At 38.5% G+C, this 21,865-nt stretch overlaps 1 protein-coding gene across 4 annotated transcripts in view; it reads right to left on the minus strand.

The window, feature by feature from the left end:
• The window catches only part of ptprsa (protein tyrosine phosphatase receptor type Sa), a 221,115-nt gene that overhangs the window by 174,582 nt on the left and 24,668 nt on the right, over positions 1-21,865 (minus strand). For all 4 annotated transcript variants that reach the window (XM_075485598.1, XM_075485596.1, XM_075485599.1 and 1 more), the window contains exon 2: positions 2,181-2,265. The gene's annotated coding sequence lies outside the window, so the exon portion shown is untranslated. The remainder of the gene's footprint in view (positions 1-2,180; positions 2,266-21,865) is intronic.

The following is a 21,865-nucleotide window of genomic DNA, read 5'->3' on the forward strand; positions in this document are numbered from 1 at the left end:
GGATCTTAAACTTTCCTCTGAACATTCTGCATTTCCAGCTTGTTGAGCCCATTCATATAGGGGTCCAGATGGCCTATTTTGCCTCTCCACAAATCAGGCAATCACACAAAGCAGGTCACCAAGGCCTCGCTATTATAGTGGCACAATTTGCCTGGTTACACTCTTAATATGAGGCTGGTGGCCTTCGATGAGTTGAAGCAAGGGGCTGCAAGCACACTAAGTGGCAATGTCTAGGCTTGCATCTGCTCTGACACTCATTTGCTCACATTCATTCAAAGTTTGTGCATATCTGCTACTCTGCCAGCAGTGCTAATAATCAAGAGATGATATGGAAATGATGATATGGTGTGCGGCGTATGTCACGGCAATGGAGTCAACTACAGTAGATATTTCAGATCAAAATTAAACCACCCACTGGACTTGAGCTGCAGAGATGAGTATGTTTCATAACACAGTGAAGAGATCTCATTTTGACCAAATGCTGTGATATTCAGATAAATACTATGTTCCTACCCAGACATGAGGTATATATATATATATATATATATATATATATATATATATATATATATATATATATATATATATATATATATATCTATATCCACAATATGATTGGATAAAGATAAAATGATTGATAAAATTAAATGAATAAGATTACTATGCCAAATATTGGTGGGATTACACTCTGCAAATACTAAGTATCTACCATCTAAAAAACATTTTATATAAAAAAGAATCAGTTTGAAAAAATGATGATTACATTTGTTGTTAACTGAGAGTAAATTAGCACAGAAGCATTTCTTTATGCACGTGTTTTATCCATTCATCAAGGTATTGTACTTTAGCTTACATTTACCACTGATCACAGACTTGCAGCTTACTCAGAAAGTAAGCATTAATGAATGATTGAGATGAGTAATAGTAATTTAATTTGTTTTACCAAGCATTGTTTATATAGTTAATCTTGCTTATACAAGTACTTTCACTAAATGTACTGTATCATTGTCAAAAATTGAGATTTTAATGTGTTCTCCCCTCAAAAAAATAATAAATAAGTACAGACAGTATATAAATATGACAATAAAAAAACAAAAACAAGACTTGCAAAATTACTTGCTACATATTTAATTTGAATTAAACAAAACCAAGAGGCTTCAAATCTCCAGAGGACTTTGAACACTGCATACTGTGGGAAAATTAACAGTATTAGGTAGAATACTTGCAGATAACTTTTTAATAAGAGTTCTGCTCTTTGTGATATGCACCAGGATGGACAACAGAATTTCGATGAGCTTGAAAAAAGACAGACAACTGGGCAAATTATATGTCTAAACTGACACGTGATGGCTTCCAGATCTGAAAATCATCCATGCTGTTTGTTGAATGAAAGAAATGCAGGGGGAGCTTCTCAGAGCGTGCCTGCTGTGACAGGTAGATGATCGCTTTCTCTCTTTGCCTGAGCTAAGCTGTCAATGTGGATGGATGGGTTTAGCACAGTGAGACGAGAATGTGTGAACTAAGATGACGGTTTACTATATGCTACATCATTGTCATAATCAGGAACAAAAAGCATAGACAATGGACCTGAAATTAAATTTGAACCAAACTCGAATACACTTGTACACTGTTCTGTGGTTGCATTTTTCCAAAGTTGTTTGAATAGACACTTGCAAAATGTACAAAAAAGTAATGAATTGTTTGACTGACAAGCTTTTTTTTGCAAGAAGCTTCAGGATGCACACTATATATGTACATTTTTTTCTAGTTTTAGTTCATTCATTGCTTTGTTTCGCATGAGTGTCCATTAGCGACAGCAAAATAATTGATCATGTTTGGATGATGGGTGCTTTTTAACAAAGTTAACAGTTTGTGTTGAAAAACACTGTAGCTTCAGGAAACTGTAAAGTGCTAATTGTAGTGGCTCAATGTGAATGTAAAAGAACATACTTAAATGGGATTCTGGTAAACTGTTACCTCCACATTTTTATAACCAAATGTGGACAATACTACAGAAAGGTGAAAGAAAGGTAAAGGTCAAACAAAAATGTAGGGTTAACAAAGTCGAAGCAAAAAGAAAATATGGATTTGTGGCCAACAATGTGGAATCGCTGTTTCTGTGGAGTTCTTCTGGACACATTTAGCGATGCGCTGTGCAAAAGATTTGTTGGCTTACTTACCGCTGGGTTGTTTTCAAAACCTCTTTAGCCTCATATCTTCTGCCGCTCTACTGGCTTCTTCTTCTTCTTGCTCACTCACTCGTACCTTTAAAGTAGACAGAAGTGGCAGGAAGGGAGAAAAAGAGAGAAAAATGAAAGAGAAACATTAATGAAAAGGACTACCGAATGAATTCTCATCAAGTAGTAGGAGGGGGGATTCGATAAATGCTGAGACAAATTTCTGTCTCTTTCTCCTCTTTGCCCTTCGTGACCACAGGACGACAGTTCTCGGGTGAGGAGGAGGCTTGCTGTTGATTGCATGAGTGATATGAACTTTGAATATGTATTAAATCCCTCCTGGCGTTCTTTCTTTTTTTTTGGATAATTTTCTCCTTCACCTCTCTAATGAGCCTGGTAAGAATCTGTGGGTGCATGTTTCTGTGTGGGTCTGTTCATAAGTGGGCATGGTTGATACATGTGTTCATAATCACCCATGTGTGGACGAATAAGTTCATGGATTCTATAAAAAAATTTGATATATGCAGGAATAAATTAATATTTTCTATGTAACCTAAATATTATTTAGGTAATGTTTATGGTAATGTAGTTTTATCTGTTTGTACATGTAATAGTACATGTGCTTGTGAGGGTTTCTATACATCTGAAGATCTAAAATATTTTAGTCAACACACTCAGATTGGTCTGCAGCAAGGAAAATTACACTGAAAATCTGAGGAAGGTTATCTCCAGCGAAAGGTCAGTGGAGCTCATCATTATCCTGTGCCCCGAGTCTTCTTCAAGATAAGAATATAAATCTGATTGCTAATGTGCAGACTAGGTGTATGGTGGCTTTGATAGGACACAGATGCTCCAATGTGTTGTCAAAAAAGCAGAGTTTAGAGTTTTTCAACAAGTTTACTTCTTGATAAGTGACAGAACTGTCAGCTTGTTATACTCTGTTTCCATCTTTAGTTTGACATTACCTCCACTCTAAACTATTTCTGTGGGGAATAAGATTCAATCCGTAACTAACCAGTAAGCAAAGACCAATATATCTGCATGCGTGTCACATTGCTTTTACTTGACATCGATGAGCAGCCAAGTCGGTATACTTATTTTGCCAGGGTTTTAAAAGTGGAGTGGAGTGAAACGAAAGAAAATATACTGTGATGTCAAGTGATACTGGGAGTAGCCTATTTCTTGTCTATGTGAGACAATTCTGTCGATTAAAGTCTGCCTTCTTGGTGTTTTCAATCCTCCATAGTTTTGGTGCACTGCTTGACAAAAGATCTTTGTCTTTTTTGTCTCCTTCTGTCCTCTTTCCTTCATCCTGTAGCCTTTGGCTTGGAAATCAATCTCAGCACAACATCCTAAACAATATATAGATTCCTAGAGAATATCCATAGAGGCGAAAAGGCTAACCATATGAAAGGGACGTGGTACATTACACAGCATTGTGCCGAATTGCCAGAAACACTTGATGCACATCAATCAGACACAACAAAATAGAGTAATAGGCTATAACAAATAAAATGGATGGCGGCAGCTCTGCCACATGTATTCCTCAGTCTCTTTAAAGCGACAGCTAAGAAAGGATGTCTCATTTTAAGAAATGCCTGTTGCCTTGACTCCTCTCACCTTGCGCTTCTTTATCACCGCCTCTGCTTGTGTATCAGGTGGGAGGGACAAAGACACAAGGAGAAGAGAACGGAGAGGATTTACAAACTGATAACTGGAAACTGGAAACAGGGCAAATTCTTCTCCCACAAAGTTCTTTGGATTGATAGCTTTTCCTACCAAGAAAGTGACCATATCATGACCTGACACCATTTGAGTGAAGTTAATCTAGTTGGATGTTCAGGCAATTAAGTTTGTTGTTGATGTTCAGAGAGAGCTGAATGGAAAATACTTTAGTCATGTAAGCTGTGCATTCCTACATACAATGATAATGCAGATAGAGTGCCAGTGCCAACTGTAAATGCAGTTTCTATAACATGATAGTAGAGCTATGATCAACATTAAGCTTGTGATTTTTGCTTTACTGATAATTTAGGTATTAAAACATCAGAAAAAAAGAGAAAAATCACAGTTCCCTGCAGCTGTTATCACATATGTTCATGTTAGCCACCACAGATAAAGAAAATTCTTTCATTTGGAACCAGAATAAATTTCAGCCATTATAAAATAATTGATGATTCATTTTCAATTGTTGGGCTATTAAATGACCAATTAACAGTTACTGCACTATGACATCATCATCCGCAATAGAGATTTAATGAATATTGATTTGACTGCTGCTCTTGTCTGTGCTCTGCTTCTTTAATTAGATCAAATCTGGAGATTTATATAATCATGCTTTGACAATGAATAATAACTTAACCTGCAAATTCGAAGTACAAAGCTTTTTTAAATCTAGATCTTATTAATACAATTTCATGCTGTTTTGTAACAAGAAAAAGAAAGTGTTTGACCCTGGAAAACAAACTTCTGCTCACTCCACTCTCTTTTCAGATGATGTGATGAACTTTTCTCATCTTTACCTGCTGTGTTACGATCTGGGTAATGCCAATAGACAGGCTCATATAGCTTTTATATGGGCATTATTACCTCAATCTGTGATCATCAACACAATCTTTTATTTAGACAGGATACAAAGGGTCAGATTGGTCCTTACTGGCTAATGAGTGTTAACTAACAAGCTGGTTGCAGGATGATCTCCTGATATAATGTCTGTTGCACAGAGAAAGATGGATATTGGATGTGTACTTGTGTGTAAGAAAACAAGCATTTTTTTAGTCTGTATGGTGGCAAATAAAGCACATGTGAAAGTACATCATGTAAACCGCATGTATAGCTGTTCACAGATGCAGGCATGCATCAGAGACATAGTGCTGAGGAAAAAAATGACAGTCTGAATTCTGTCATACTTCAACATGCACGCTGCCAAGACAAGCGCAGGGAATTTGTTTAATGTACAGCATTTATTCACTGCACACACGCTGTTGCACTACCGCTTCCTCCATTGTATGAGACACTCCCTTAGCTGGGCAAATCGCCATTAATCAGCCGGAATGAAGCGCTAGCCAAATAGCATGGAAGCTAAACCACATTTACACCAACATCTAAGATAGGCGCCATCACATTGGCTTGCAGATGAAAGCACGATGATCAATCTCAGTGAGTGTATCTTTTTTTTTTTTCACCATCAAGGATGGTTTGAGTTATTCTTTGTCCACTCACGTGGAAAGCAACTCTGGTTTGTTTTCTCATGACCCTGCCACGTATTGGCATTGATTTTAGTCATCGTGCTGAGACAGATGGCCGAGCATCATGGTGCAAGGCAAATTGGGAAATGAAAACATGCATGATCCGAAACAAACCTATGTCGTTTCTCTCCAGCAATGTGTCAACACAGGGTACATTGTTGGAGAGAAATGTTACACTGAGATCCCCTGAGCAAATATTGTTAAATAAAAATTAAAGCATAAAAGTAAGAAAGCACAAGGATGACCTTTCATGTGCAAGAATGGAGGGTAACAGACTTGTGCCTAAAAGTAAAAAAAAATGGATGAAAGAATAAACGGCAACACAGTTTCTATTTCAATGAGGCAAAGGTAAAGAGGTTTAAATGAAAAAAGAACTGTTGTCATAGCAGCACCTGATTTTTCCCTGTCCTCACTTTGCTGTCACTCACCCACCTCCTCCCTTTCTATTGTTCTCTATGTAGGAAATAGATCTTCACCACAAACTTGGGAGAAAAGAATGGGTGTGAAAGGAGAGTACGGAGGAGGCGTAAATAAAAAGGAGAAGAGAAATGTTAAGCTCAGGTAATCAATATAGGGTGGGATGTGTTAAAGTGAGAAAAATGAACAGAGAAATAAGAAGGAGGTGGAAGACTAGCTTAGAGTTAAGAGAGCAGACAGTGATAGACAAGAGCAGGTAAGTATAGAGGACAAAGGGGGAAAGCAGAAGTCAAGAGAGTTGAGCATGAAGCAAATGGAAAACAGTGAGGAAATGACGGGTAAACACAATGGGACAGATGAGAAGACGGGGAGGACAGAAAATTAACTAGGAGAACTAAGGATGAGGATGCACATTGGGGGTGGAGAAGATAGAAAGAGCCAGGGGGAGGAAGGATTGGACTAGAGAGGGAAGACAAGCTGAGAAATACGATCAGAAAACAAAAAGGAGGAAAAGAGGGAAGAAGAGGGAAACAAGAGGTTGAAGGAGCTTAGCTTCGCTGTATACATCTCTTGGAATTTCTCCACAGAACACACTTAAAATTGTTTACCATTGGAGATGGAGTCCAGTGTTTATTGTATTAATCCTTAGAATAATTCTAAATTAAAGCAAGTTGTTTTTTTATACAAAGATGGGCTGTTAACAGTGAGACTTTACAAAAGTAATAGCTCAAGCATACAATTGTGAATTATTTATCTAATAAATGGTGTTTGGTAACAAGAAACATCTTCTCATTCATATCAAGGGCTACATGTATAAAAAGATATTAACTTAAGCTACACTTTGACGGTATATTATTGGGACATTTTTTACTGTGGGTTTTACAAAAAAGGCTGGCTCAGTAGCTCTAAGTGTCCTTTTAAATTAAATGTGCTACGAATGTCATGGGACAATATGTACTGTAGCTGTCAACAGCTATGTGAACTTTCCAAATGTTTTGTGCTTGAATAAGTCTCTGATTCACTGGAAGTATTGGCTAAATGATAGAGAAAGGATGTGGAAATTGATTACAATTGAAAACTATTCATATCTCTTTTAGGCTCTGAGAAGAAATGATTCGCATAGTCACTGAAATTTACTTCTGCTACATTTTGACACACAAATGTTTGACACACAAATGACTGAATGTCTTTGCTGTTAGCCTTCATTAAATGCTGAACTACACCAGTTCCTGAAGTTAAGTGCTGTACTCTTCTCCTTAGGCTACAACAGCATAAATTAAGAGGAAAAGGTGTCTCATAACAATGAAAAAGACCTATTCATAAACATCCATATAAAGGTTGGGGTAAGTGGTCCCAATCAATGTCTCTTACCCATTGCTCAGTTTAAACAGGTTATAATTTTGCTTTGTGGGTTTTCCCTTTCACTTTGGAGTATTCAGCAGCTCTTTTGTGCATGTAAAGGGTCTGCAAAGTTACAAAGCCCAAAGTTCATACCAACTGATTAATCTCTCTCACAGAACACACAGCTCCTGAACGGCCTGAAACGGCTTCATAGTCCAGACTTTACTTAAAAGATCACCACGGGACATATTTCTAAGTTGTTAGTGTTCATGTAAAAAAAATACTCTGTCAAAAAGGACAGCTTTTAGTTTAGTACAATTGGTAAAAGATACCTTCAAATAACACAAAACTACCACTTTAAAAGTTTTCACCCTGCAACTTTATCATTATCTGCAGCTGCTAACTGACCTTATGCCTCTGTGTTCCTTCAGAGAACTCCCACACACACAAACAAGACAGTTCTCAAATGAAACACTTGAGCAATGAGCCACTCTGACTTAGGTTTCATTAGCAGAGCCTGTTTATGAGCAGATAAATATAACAAAGTCCATTATATTTACATGCATGCAGAAGATTCCTTGTCATTATTACTGCCATGCAACATTGCTTAAAAAGTCTATGACATGAGCCTCCGCTCAGTAGTTCTTGGTGTTTACTTGAGTTGAGAGAGAGGTCACGCATTCAAGTCATTCTATCTTTTTTTTGTGTGTAGATATGAGTGTCCTTAGTCATTGGCAAGTGGATGTCTATTGGCATGCAGTGACTTATATTCAATTAGTCCACCTGTCCCCTCTACATGGCTCGGCATTCCAGAGCTCAGTAAATCAGCTCACCTGACAGCGCACAGATCGATATTAATATTAACGTCTCCATAAATAATGTTATTGTAGGGATGCATGTTAATGGTTCATGAAGTGATGGACATGATAATGTAGAGTGTGTGTTCTATTGTGAAGGTGCACAGGTTTAAACGGGGCAGAGTGACAGAGACAGACTAAATCCTCAACAGTGTCCTTCAATAGAAACGCTGGTGACATTGGGTTGGAAAGGAGCCGAGGTGGTCACAGCTGTGTTCCCAAGCTTGAATGGCTTGGGAGGGGCGGGGAGGTTGTGAGTAGGTATTATGCATGTGGTGAACTGGTAGAGGGTGAGAGTGGGAACTGGAAGCAGTGGATTAATTATCATAAATCATCTCCCCGGCCACGTGTTCATGGCTGCTACTCAAATTACAGCCCGACTATCTGATATCCATCTTGGACATTGCAGTGCCTGCACTGTATTTGTATATATGATAGTAAAGGTCCGGGGTTTAATGAAAGAATGGCTTTTCTGTTTTGTGACAATGGCCCATATTTCATTCTGACAGCAAACATATCACTGTAACGTCTGTATGTGTTTGCAGCAAATCTGTAGATTAGCCATTGGCTGCAAAGAGATGGTTGTCGTAAACTGAGGGGGCTTCTGAAATGTCAGCTTGTTAACTTGACCTTGTAGGCAAATCTAGGGCATCAGTAATTACATTTACTAAAGCCAAAGCTTCAGTGTGAAAACAAAATCCCTGAGGGACAAGAACATAGCTCTCCATATCAGTGAACAGTGCAACATGGTCCAATATGATGTTTTTTTAATTTTTTTTATTTGATGTAAGGGATGAGATTTGCTGAGAATGTATTCATTTTTTTTCTTTATTGCTCTGCTACACATACACACAGTTATACACGTTTCTTCTAAGTAACTTTGCAGTACACACTCCTCTACCTGCTGGTCTTTAAGTGGCCTCACGAGTTAAAACGCATAGTTCAAGGGAAACTCATCACTTGGAGCACTTGAGGTGAGGAGTTTTACTCATTCACATCCCCCTGCACACAGACGTGACTGAATTTCCAGCTTACCAATCCAAATTGTTGATGCTATGGTCACAAGCCTCCCTGAACCTCTCTCTTAGCTGCGGCTGTGACCAGGAACTCACTGCAAAAATCCATGCCTGAAAGGGCAGTCTTATCAACAAAGAGAAAAAAAAATCCACTATGGATCCAACTTCTAATTCAAATTTTCAGTTCATTCTTTTGGAAATGCAAATAAATCATAATGAAAAAATAATAATAAAAGATTTGCAGCAACAGCTTGCTATTAACTGAATGAATAAGTAAATCACTGCAATTATTAATCAGTTCTTATCTGATTAATAATCTTAACTGATATTCTTAACTGATTAATTAAAAGCTTAATTTACTTAACTTTTCCAAAATGGTTTTGAATTGTGCTGCGATGTCACCTCAAATCACTGCACACATGCACGGATACACAGGTAAACACACAACTGCACAACACTCCCGAGCCGTGGACCAAGGGTTTAGCAAAGCCCGGATCATCCCTGCTAATCCACACTCATTAAGGATGAACTCCATGATAGTATGCCACCACCAGCTTTTGTGGCCCCTGCCCCTTTTACCCCAGTCTCAGATGCACACACAACACAGTGGATGAGTAACAGCTCAGATAGTGATTTTAATGAATTACTGCAGATGTTGCATGCACGTTTGTTTCTGCTCCACAAAACAGAACACTTGCCACACCTCTTGGCGCTAATCAAGCCCAGCTTGATTTAAAATGACTAAGCTTTTATTTTACGCAGGTGAAGGTGACGTGTTTGACGTTGAGCACTCTTTACTGCACTCTACAGTGATCTGTGTCTTTAAACGGAAGGGTAATTCGAGATGAGACAAACTGTGGGGTGATCACTTTGCTATGGTGAAATGTAAAAGGATTTGAAAAAATAGATTTAAAAAAATCAGGATTCAAATAAATTATTCAAAGACCTTTATTGTTCCTTTGGATGGAAGAAAAAAAATGTCTGCACTCAACAGTTTTTTCCTGAGGACTGAAACATAAATAGAATGTTCATCCTCATGTTCCGCCACATCAGAGAGAAGGTCATTTCTGAGTGGAGTCTACCTGCAACCCCCCTGAGCAGAGAAAAAAAAGAAACATAATAAGGAAAAAATAAAAGCCACCAGATGCTTCCTTTCCAGTCTCAAAAATAACTCTCTCTCTGTGGGGTTCTTAAATAAATTAAAGATACGTTATCCTCCCAAGATGCAATCTCTGTTCTTCTGCACAAATTAAAAATTTAAACCCATTTAGTTTGGTGTCCAACGTAACTTGAAACAGTGTGGTTACAAGTGATCACATCCAGCCAGAGTTGTGTCACGGTACTGCTGAGAAGCGATGCTTCTTGCCCTGGGCACTTCATCCAGGAGAGGAAACAGGATGTCAGAAGAATATCACAAACTGTGAGGTCACAGGCTGGACTGGCTGCTGGTTCTACCTGCAGCTATGTGTCAAGTCAAAGTGTCCACACGTTAAAGTCTGACTCGCTCACTCAGAGTGAGTCAATGCATGTGACATCATCTAACCCAGGAGCAAAAAACACAAACCCTGCAACTTCAAAGAAAACCTTTCAGCCATCCTATTCTTTAAGATAAACACAAACACTTTCCAAACATCATGAAAATGAGAATTATTACCACCTGAGACTTAATAATTAACCTTGCTTGCATGTTGTTGATGTTAGACATGTTTGAACTTCAATGATAATCCCTACAATGTCCCATGAAGAAAAGCACATGTAGATTAGGTATAATAGGACAATGAAATATTGAAATGACGTAATTCATTTCTATAGATTCCACACCAGAATCTGAATGATTGATGACAAAAAAAACTCACTAACAATGAGCCAGAGCACTCCTGAGCAATGTCTCAAGAAGCCTGATAAATAAGTGTCCAAGTATCAAACCAATAGTTTTACCGTACAATGTTTCGCAGAAAAGGATGGGTCCAAAACATCATATTGATTCAAATCAACTAAAATCAATTAATAAACCAAACAAATCCATTTGTCCTTATTAAAACAAAGGCAGCATGCCACAAACAAAAAAAAGGAAAAAAAAACAGGATTACCACCAATCTCTAATGCTTGATTATCAAAAATAAATAGACTATTAAATACATTAGAGGATTGCCTGGGAGGCATGCATATATGCACATCACATCCTATTTATTTTGTGTTTAAGAAATGGGGTGAGACCAAAAAGGCTAATTAAGCAGAAACTATACAAAGGCAATATCCAACAGAACAGGAGACGTAGTATGGAGTAAAAATCCTCCAATCATTAAGCAGAAAAGGGCTTAAAAATATGTGTGCATATATGTGTGTAAGAGAGTGTGTGTGCTGGTGGGGGCCATTTAATAGACTTAATCATACTATGAACCAAGCGAAAGCGTTTGTCATTTGACCTTCATTAACATTTTCTATTCATGGCTCCAACTCTGGTGATAAATCAGGAAATGGCTCCCATTGTATCTTACAGTGGCATGTCGTAAAGCATTCTCATATACCTGACTTTCATTAACTTCTGTCCCCTTAAACAATAAGCAGAGCCGTGATCGAACTTAGGTTTATAAAAGGTGTTGGTCTTGTGGAGCCTCGACCAAAACACAAAGCAAGGGACAGAGCAGTTTGGAAGAAGAAACACAGCCCCAATGTGAAGTCTAATTCAAAACACTTTCATGTAAAATGAAGTGTGTGATGAAGAGCAACACCTTTAACCTTGGACTGCAGATTATCATAGAGAGACCCAATGAGAGCCTGAAGGAGAGAAAAAAAAAGATTTTTTTTTTTTGGAACGGGAGATTTTCCAGAGGGGGATGGCTTCCAACCATGAAGCATTGCTGGATTAACCTAATCAGAAGATTAATCAGAATTGAAACACTGGAGGCTGTGCTGGTGGCCTCTTTATCCGACTGTGCTGGGCAGCAGAATTAGGATTGAGAGTGGGGAGATGGTGATCCCACAACACCTCTCTACAGTAGAGCTCTGTGTTTGCCAAAAGACCTTGGAGGCAGAAGGGGAATTAGAAGCTCCCAGCTAATGCAAACTGCCTGTTTGGAACTATAGTCCCCTCTTTCACATCTCTAATCATCACTGAGACAGAAGCCCATTACTTTATCACTTATTTATGTGATTACTACTCCAGCAATGCATCATGAAAGGCAAGGATATTATTGGATAATCATTTCATGTTGAAAAAAAAATTACTTTCGTTGTTTTTTTATTTAAAATAAACAAAAATAAAAAGGCACAGTGGGCAGCCTGCACTTAATAAACAAATAAAACGTTGTGTACTTATCTGTCTCCATCTGTCTTCCTTAAATAGTGCTGCAACTTATCTCACTTCCTAGGCTAAGCAAAAGAAAAGTAGATCTGCACATGTCCACGAGAAAAAACAACAACAGAAGCCTACAGCGTGAACAGGGAGGGCGTCATTGATCCCGGTTCTCCAGGAGGCAGGTCATCGATTGCAGCATACAGATGTGATACTTGGCACACCTTGCTGACTGCAACTACAACCTTGAATGTGTAGCCAAGAGCAAGCATTTCCCCCTTATTCAGTCAGTAGACCAAAAAATACAGAGTAGGAATGGATGAGGTCCTAACTGTCATAGTATAATTGTGTGGAAATGTTCCTTTTTTTTCTTTTTGAACCACACCTTTGCTTCCCTATTCCCAATAGGCAGTTTTTCTCAAACGGGGATCGTTATGTTATAGCGGCAAAAAGTTCACCTGGAGACATTGAGCACTGGCACATACTCCTTTGGGGTGTAAATATGGGAGAGCCACTGTAAGGAACAGGAATAACAAGTAGACCTCAAGTAGATGAAGAGCCCAGTTTTACTTTATTTTTTTTCTATTCACTTTATAGAGATTTATTGATCCTTGAATCACATCAAGCCTTCTTTTGGATGGTTAAGTAAACCTTTAAAAGATCAACTTCTTTGCACCCCTCCTTCACACAAGCTGCTCCGACACCCACTGTTCTATGTAAAGATGTGTGTCCTCATACATTCAATATGAATACACTTAAAAGAGCGCATGTTAGGGTAAGAGGCAAGCGAGAAAACACTTCATGCGAGAAGTGGCAGAATGCAGCTAATCGCTGTCTGATCAGTCAGCGGTTCATTTTATTCATCATTTCAAAATTCAATATTGGCTTTTCAAACACTCTGAAAATACAATGTATCTAAATTCTTCAGCTATCTATGAATCCATGCCAGACTTACTTAGTATTCCATCCTTTTGCCAGTGACACCTCTCCTTGTCTCCTTAATCCCTGGCAAAACACATCACAATACACGCAGTTCAAATATATGAAGCTGGGGCTCAGACATTGATGTCTGGTGTAGAATTACAGTTTTTCTGTACGTTAGATGCTCGTCTGTCAATTCACAGCCCGTCTTTTTATTGACTCTGACAAATTCCGGGATACTACTGATAACGTCTTGACAAATGGGCCCCACTCTTCCTCTTCCAACATCCAATACATCTCCCTATGTCCTCCTGTCGCCCATCTCTATCAGATTCTATTATGTGATATGATATCACACCCTGGATGAGCACAGCCAGTAAGTGCCTGTGAGAACAGAAAAAGCATGTGGGTATGATTTGAAAATCTGGTGCTTTTGCGAGGAACATAAAGAGATCAAAAATCAAGATCACTGGCATAAGACATCATCGCTGTAACCTACAGTTTCCTTGGTGAGAAACTGAGGAGTGACTGTGCTAGACATATCATTTGGTGCAAGAACATGATTGGTAACTGGATTAAATTAACTTGATTAAATGATTGAATGAACTTGAATTAAAAAAAAAAACATGTTCTTTAATTTTCCATCCATCCATCCATCCATCCATCCATCCATCCATATTCTATACCTTCCTAATCTAATTCAGGATCACAGGGAGCCTATCCCAACTGCCACCACCCAGAAAGAACCCATGCTGGCATGGGGAGAGCATGCCAATTTCACACAGAAAGGAACCAACCCAAACTGGAACCTTCTTGGTGTGAAGAGACAGTGCTAACCACTACACAATCATGCAGCCCACTTTTTTTGTAAATGGGAAGTGAAAATACAGGTGATCATAGTAGCAGTTAGCAGCTGGTTCAAAGATAATGGGCATGGTGTCAGTAGAAGGATATAGTGTTACAAGTTGCTTACAGCAAAAGTTTGTTTTCAACAGGAACAATAATTGAACTCAGGTTTGGTTGTGGAAAAGTCACTTAAATGTATTGAAAAAGATGCTCACCGGAATCAAATTGCTTAGGGCGTCGAGATTCACTGAGGAGCTAGCCCTCTGAGAGAAGTTTCAAAGCAACTATTCAGAGATATGCCTACATAGAAAATGCACACTGGTGTTACCATTCTGTTGAAAGGTACTATCATTGGAGTATCTTTGTTTTCCTTTTTTAAAAACGCATTATCAAAGTGGTGCAGAATAAACATGTCTGCAGAGTGAGGAAATAAGTATATGCCTCATGTGAAAATTTATTCACACATAATCATTTAGCTTTGTGAAAAATTCAACACCTTTTGTAGCAACTACATTTAATAGCTAAATAACTCACTTCAGCACAGTTTAATGCTACTAAGTTCAAATATTTACATAAAAGATAATGACATCAAGCCACTGTTTAGCCACCATTTAGCTAAATCTTAGCTACTATCTATACCATCTATATATCTGTACTTAGAATCATTCAGTCAATCAATGGATTATCCCACAGAGCATGACTAGCAGGACTCAAGAGTCAGGAAGGAAATCACAGTACCCACAAGAAGCACAGCAGAGAATATGCAAACTGAAAAAAGGGGGGTGTTGCCCTTTTTAGGAGGTAAAAAAAGGCAAAGTTTAGGAGAGCCGGATGTTGCAGGAAGCAATGTGTATAACATCTAAGTGTGGATGAGTTTGCATGGTTTGTGGTGAGGTGTTCCATGAAAGGAGTAAAAAATATCTAATTTGGGCTTATTACTTTTGTTCAGTTACACCAGCGTTAAAGAAGCCAGCTACACTGAGATTGTTAAAAATGCAGGAAGTTTTTCTTTTTTTTGTTCAATACCGTGTCATTCTTACTATTCATCTTGCAGTAATATCCATATTTCAGCCATTGACTTGTCCGGGAACCTCTGCTTTTAAGTCAAACTGTTTATGACGTCAGTCAACGAGTCGTGCAAATCTTTTAGAATTCCTGTCAACTGCAGGCGCATTTCACTGGAATGAACACTGAAAACACCTCACAGTCAGCTCTTGACACTGAGCTCTCTGCCTGAAATCATCCAGTGACGGTGCATGGCACTTATTATTGCCCAGATGAATGCACCGCAATGGCAAATCTCAATTTCAATTTTGCCAGAGAATGAGGAGTGACACCTTTCATTCAGTTCACTGTGCAGGCTGGTAGCCAGGCAGGCTGTGAGGTTATATTATTTTGCATCTGGTTTAATTCATTTATTAATTTTGTTCACAATTGAAAAAAATCAAGAAGTCACCTCTCCTTTCAGAGAGCCAACTGAGCATATTTCCTGTGAGAATATACTCGGGGCTGTTGATCCTTTTTTTCAAAGCTCTTAATGATTCATATACTTATTTTTCAGTAGTAGAGAAGTATTTTGAGCATGGTGTGTATGGGACAGTATAAACTGTCATACTTGCTGTCCAGTTGTCAGACCTTAATCATAAGTATGGTGTTTCTGTCGCGGAGTTCAGAGCATCAAAGTTATTATAAGAGAGAGTGAACACATATAAAAAAGTCACATCGTGCTTTTTTAATTTCAACATTTAACATTTCCAGCTTTCCCTGGTTTTTGTCAGCAATAAAAATGATACATGACAATAAATAAAAGTTGTAGTCAGCCATTCTTATCCCCAAATTTTAAGCTCTGCTAGCTGTCCATTTGATCATATATTGAAAGCCTACTAAGGTCACTGAAGATAGGGTGAATCAATGATTTTTAAGAAAAACATACCCATGAACACATGACACAGCACCAATACAATCTTATTATTTATCTGTCATGGTTATTTTCATAGAATTTCTTCATTGTAATCTGAACTGAGCCAAAGTCAAATAGGAAAAAATCAGCAGTGCAGCTTAGTATGGAATGATACACCAGGGCAGAAGAAAAATGATCTGTGAGGATGAAGGAAGCAGCAATAGATAAGAGGATTACTCCATTACTATCAACCCCAGAGGCTGTTCCCCCAGAGCAGAGGAACACTGTTAAAAAGGGCAAGACCTTGATTTTTTTCCCCTCCTGACATGCTCATATCGTGTGAGTGAAGCAAAGTCACTACATGACATACTATCCCACTCTGAGCAGGGCAAAGGCATGTTTTCAGCCCATCCCCATACGCAGCAACCTGAGGTGTGACCTTGCTCTCCTGTAAGCCTTCCTCTAAACTTCCTCCAGAGACACTAAAATATGTGATATGATATCTGGTTGGGAACCTGAGCTTTAAATAAGATTGAGATTTTTGGAAAATCTTTCTGGATAAAATGCTTGCTCTTCAATCTACAAGATACATAATTGATATACAGAAGGTATCACAAAATATAGATGTGCCTTTTCAATAAAGACATTTATTCTTGTCTGTGATCTACAGTGAATGTGGTCCCACTGGTACTTTCTCTTGATTTTATGACAGATTAAATGTATTCAAGCTGTAAGGAGTGTGCCCCAGGGGGCATGGAAAATATTTCATGGGGTAAAGGCCAGTAGAGGTAAGTTAGCTACTGTGTGTTGGGGTCACCTTGAAAACCCCTGGCATATGAAATATCCTTTAATAAGCAATTAAGGATTTAGAGCATTCTGACAAAAAAGACAGTATATGTTTTACTTTGATTACATAAATGAGTGGTTATTATGTGCCTCATTATGTAACATGTATGCATATTTGTATATTTTATATTGAAATGTACAGAATACACCAGTTCCAGGAGCTGCACAAGCATGTTTACAGAACTTTGAAATTTTCTCCCCAAATGTTCTCTGTGAAACTTTTTCACAAAAGTCAACCTGTTACATATGTAAATTGCAATTTATTCACAAATTCTCTCATTCCTGTTGAAGTTTACACACATTGGCACACACAGCGATGCAATCAACTGATCTATGGTTTGTGTTGCAGCCTCAGTTTGTGTGGGCGAGTGAGGCAGGGCTCTCACTTTGGTTTGAACAATGACATCAGAAGTGTTGGTGTCTCCACGTCAAGATTGAAATGATAATTACTGTCATTCAAGCAGAAAGCTCATAGCACAGGCGGGAATTAATGCGTGCGACTGTGTCTTTGTGAGATAGACTTACACCAGCTGTCTGAGGCTTCATCTCAGAATCTGCAACTGTATCCGTACTCTAATTTAGCTGTGCATATTCGCCTTGAAAGCATGGGTTGTATCCTTATTGCACTGAAGGAATTCACAGTTAAGCACCTTGTTGATGTTTCTGTGGCAATACGTTGAGACACCAACGTGAGATAGGAGATAGAGTTTAATAAAAAATACGTCTGAAGTGATACACTGTTGTTTGAAGATTAGTAGTTGAAATATCACTTTGTTTAAGCTTTAAAAATTTGGTGTGATTGTGAGTGACACAATGTGATATGAGTTATTGTGTTCTTTTTAAAAGAATTAATATCAACATCCTAATTGCTGTTTTGCAGTACTGCCACTTATTTTTCTTAATTTTTTCTTAATCTGCATCCATAATGTCTCAGGTTTGGTTAGGTTTTAGCAACAGTGACATATTTGTATTTTGGGTCAAGTTTGGTCAAAGTTAAGAAAATTTGCATTGCTCATTTTTACTTTGCTTCTTACAGACAACAGTAAAATGTGACATAAACTCTGAAGATTGTTGTTATGTGTCTTATCAGACATTTTCACTAACTTCATGAAAAGCCTACAAATGCATTTTCTAAAATTCAAGATCAAACAAGCAAATTGCTTTTAGTCTAATAATATCAAAGCATGAAAAAGGTTTTTTTTAAACAAACATGGCAATTTAATTTTGCTGCTCTGTCGTTGGCCATATCCAACTTTTCAGGATAACCTAAAACACAGCCTTGTTCCTCTGTAACCTTAACACCAACAACAGATGAACCTTTGATATTCCAAACACAACTAATAAAAATTTATTTGGCATCAGCACCGGGCTTTGCAAATCAACAATAATCTGCTGTGCAACCAGGTGTCGGGGTCCATGCAAGGCCTTGGACCAAATCCAACCTCGTTTTCGTGAGGAAGCATGGTTACACTGGACGTACCCTTCAATCCCTTTACTTGAAATCTACAAATGTATTTAAGAAAAATAATAGCTGTTCTTTAATGCATTTTGCCTTCACGTTGCCTAAGACTCATTTAAGCGATACTACGAAGTATATGTTTGTACTGGGAGGAATAACAAAATCTGTATTGGTGTTAATACTGACAAAAAAAATCCTGATACATTTCTTGAGTTGAGAAGGACTCAACATGATGTCTGCGGTTTTCATCCAAAGCTTTGTAAAGTCATCGCTGATATAAGCCATTTTCGCACATGCACAAGGCCTCAGATATTTGGTCAGGACTCTGGCACAAACCAAGACCCCAGCTCGTGGTCTGAAGTGAAACCATACTTTTATCTGCTGACCTATATATTGCGTTCACTCAGTCATCAATGTTTATCCAAGTACGTGGAGTGTAGATATCAACACAATCAGTCATCAGTAAAGAAAGGCAGAAGCTTTATGCATCATTATCAACACACTGCAAAAAAAAGTAATTGCAATTTCTACGGCATGCATTTGCTTCATAAGCTACATTCTATAACCTTTGAAAGGGAGTCTGTCGAATATTTCCACTTTTTAGTATCTCTTACTGTGTAGTGCATGATTGAATGGATAACGTTGAAGAAACACATACGCATTTCTCAAGACATCTTTCAGTGTTCATGTGTGAAAGTAGTTAGAGTCAACAGTTTAAAACTCCTCTGTTTCATTTACAGTAGCAGTAGCCTATATTTGAAAAAAAAAAAAAAGTTTGTCCATTTTTTGTAGCATTCTAAAAAAAAAAAAAATCAATCCAAAGATTTAAAGTTACACTTTAAGTCCAGGACAATCAGAATGTACTTTTGTGCAATAGTTTAAAACTGAAATCTCTATAATGTTTTGACCACATGGAACTTTTGAGGAAATTGCTGAAAGATATTAACATGAAATAGATAGAAGAGCCAAACATGGCTTCTGATGCATGATTTCTGATGCTGTGAATAAAATGAATTTCAGATGCTGGGACATGTCTTTCAATGAAATGAGATCATTATAAAACAGGACAAAAAAATAAATAAATCATGAACGTCAAATTAAATTTGCGACAAAAAATAGTTGATAAGAACAAGGATCTTCTTTTTCAAATTCAAAAATGAACTTTTCATAAAAAAAAAAAAGAAATGTAGTTCCTGAAAAAAGAGACATATGGGGGGGAAGGGAAAGCCTGCTCATTGGTACAAAAGATAATTGTCTAATGAAGTGTATGCAGCAGGTGAGATGTAACTGTGAAAGCTCAGGTGTTCCTTACTGAACTCTAAGAGGGGACTATCAACAGCAGAGGAGAACCTTAAGATGGTGGAGCGGGGGCATTCGGTAGCAAAGTACAGAGGAAAATGGAATTTCTCTTACATCTTTTACAAGGCGAGTGACCCCTGCCCTCTGGGTGGCTCTCTCCTCCTATTTCTCCATTAGTACATGGAGACACACAGACACAGCACTCATAGACAGGCATTTGCAATACCTCTCTAAAGTATCCCCCCTAATACACACACAGGCACTCACTGTCCAGCAGTCAATATTTTCTGAAGGATGGCCTCTTTCAGGAACTAGAAGGCGATCTGAAGGGGCCCCTGCGATGAAAGGGCCCGTGATTGCATTCGACCGTAGCCTTTACAAAGATGCCGTACATCAAATGCCAACAGATAAAACGCCCTCCACAAAGAGTTAATCAGCAGAGAAGCTTTCATGGCCACACGGCAATTTGTCTCAATATCATGAAAAGAAGACTGGCTCTCATAAAAAGGAAAAGCCAATATAAATAAATACATAGCTGAAATACAGTGCTATATTTGTGCTTCTTGTAATACCGAGTACGATGTTGTCTCAGACTACTCCATGCCTTCAAGTGATGCTCTGCTTTTATCTTACCATATGCCAATATTGCCTGACCTTGAGAGTGAGCCAGCCAGTTAAGTGTGTATGCTTTTGTATACTTGTCTGTGTGTGTCTCAGTGCACTGATGTTCCCCCTCCCCTCTCATTCAACTGATTCAGTTGGGTTTGAGAGCCTGACCAATTTGCGAGTCACAGTGGAAATGCCTGCATTAGAGGCTGTTAAGCATTTTGCATACTTACCACCTCATACCTGATAGGATACACTGCTGATTTTCACAGAACAGCATACTGGGTGAGAATGAGGCTTAATCACAATAGCTGCTGACCCTTATTTCTGACCCCCTTGTACGAGCCACAGCATTTCAACCAAATTGACATGCTTGCCCGGCCAATACTGAAGAAACAGACGAAAAGATCAATGTAGGAACAAAGTATTTAACCTAGGGAAGAAGCTTGCCAAACACTCAAAAATGCACAGTGAGCCTCTTGAACAACTACTGCTTGTCTGACTGTTTTGAGGATTACAGAGTACTAGACTGGAAAGAAAAAAACAGGTATTGTAACATTATGTTTAAGACTATGCTTTCATTAGTGTAGATTCACCTAACCTGACATGTAGTGACTCTGTTAGAGCGATGCTCGGAAGCAATCTGTGCAAACGTGACAGAGACTGTCCTGAGATCACAGATGTCCTAACCTGTGCTCCCACAGAGAACAAGTGTGCAGAGTTAAGAATGGAACAGAATTATGTGTCACAGCAAGCACGTCACATTTCCTGTTAATTCTTGCTAGCAAGTGTGACCTTTTCTGGGTGGACAATTGGGGGGCATACTGAATGCAAGCCAGAGAAGCATTTGGCAAGAGCCTATATGATGATCTAATATAAAGGGAAGATGTAAAATAATGTGATTGACATGTGTGGCAACAAGCATTTTGCGTTTTTTTTCTCTGGATAAAAGAAGATCAGCAGGCATACTGAATGTAAACCAGAGAAACTGTTGGCAAGGCACAAAGAATCTGACTTGATACAAAAGGGAATATTTTATGTGAGGGCTGAATGTGTGATGAGAAGCATGTTGAAATTCAACTGGATTCATATGGAGCAGGAGAGACAGACTATAAAAGATATAGGGGAAAAAAACTGAACATAACAGAAGAATACAGACAGAAAGATGTCAAGACCCATCTGTGAACCACTCACCAAATCAAATGCTTTCAAACTGTTGAACAGCCATTTGTCTTCCTCTCAGAAAAAAAAGAGGGTCGGTTTAGATACTGCATGAGACAAGCATCAAAATATACCTAAGAATTTTGATGCAGTCTTTAACACTAGCATAATGACAGAAGAAGACAATCTGCCAACAGATGTCCAATGCTGAGTGCCTGCCAAGATTCCCATGGCTCACCGTGTGACATCATCAAGTTCGAGGCAAAGAAAGGCTTAAAAATGTAGCAACATCGGAGGTCAGTCATGTGGGGAAACACAGCACTTGAGACATGTCCTTCACAAAGACCAGTAGATTGACTGGATAATGTATACATCTGACAACTGAACTGAAGGGCAGTACCCAGCGTGGAAGCCCATACTGATGTGGACAGGAGCCCACGCCATGGTTGGTGTTACATCACTGATGATCAACCAGA

Source organism: Odontesthes bonariensis, chromosome 15 (assembly GCF_027942865.1).
Source record: "Odontesthes bonariensis isolate fOdoBon6 chromosome 15, fOdoBon6.hap1, whole genome shotgun sequence".
Classification (NCBI taxonomy): Eukaryota; Metazoa; Chordata; class Actinopteri; order Atheriniformes; family Atherinopsidae; genus Odontesthes; species Odontesthes bonariensis.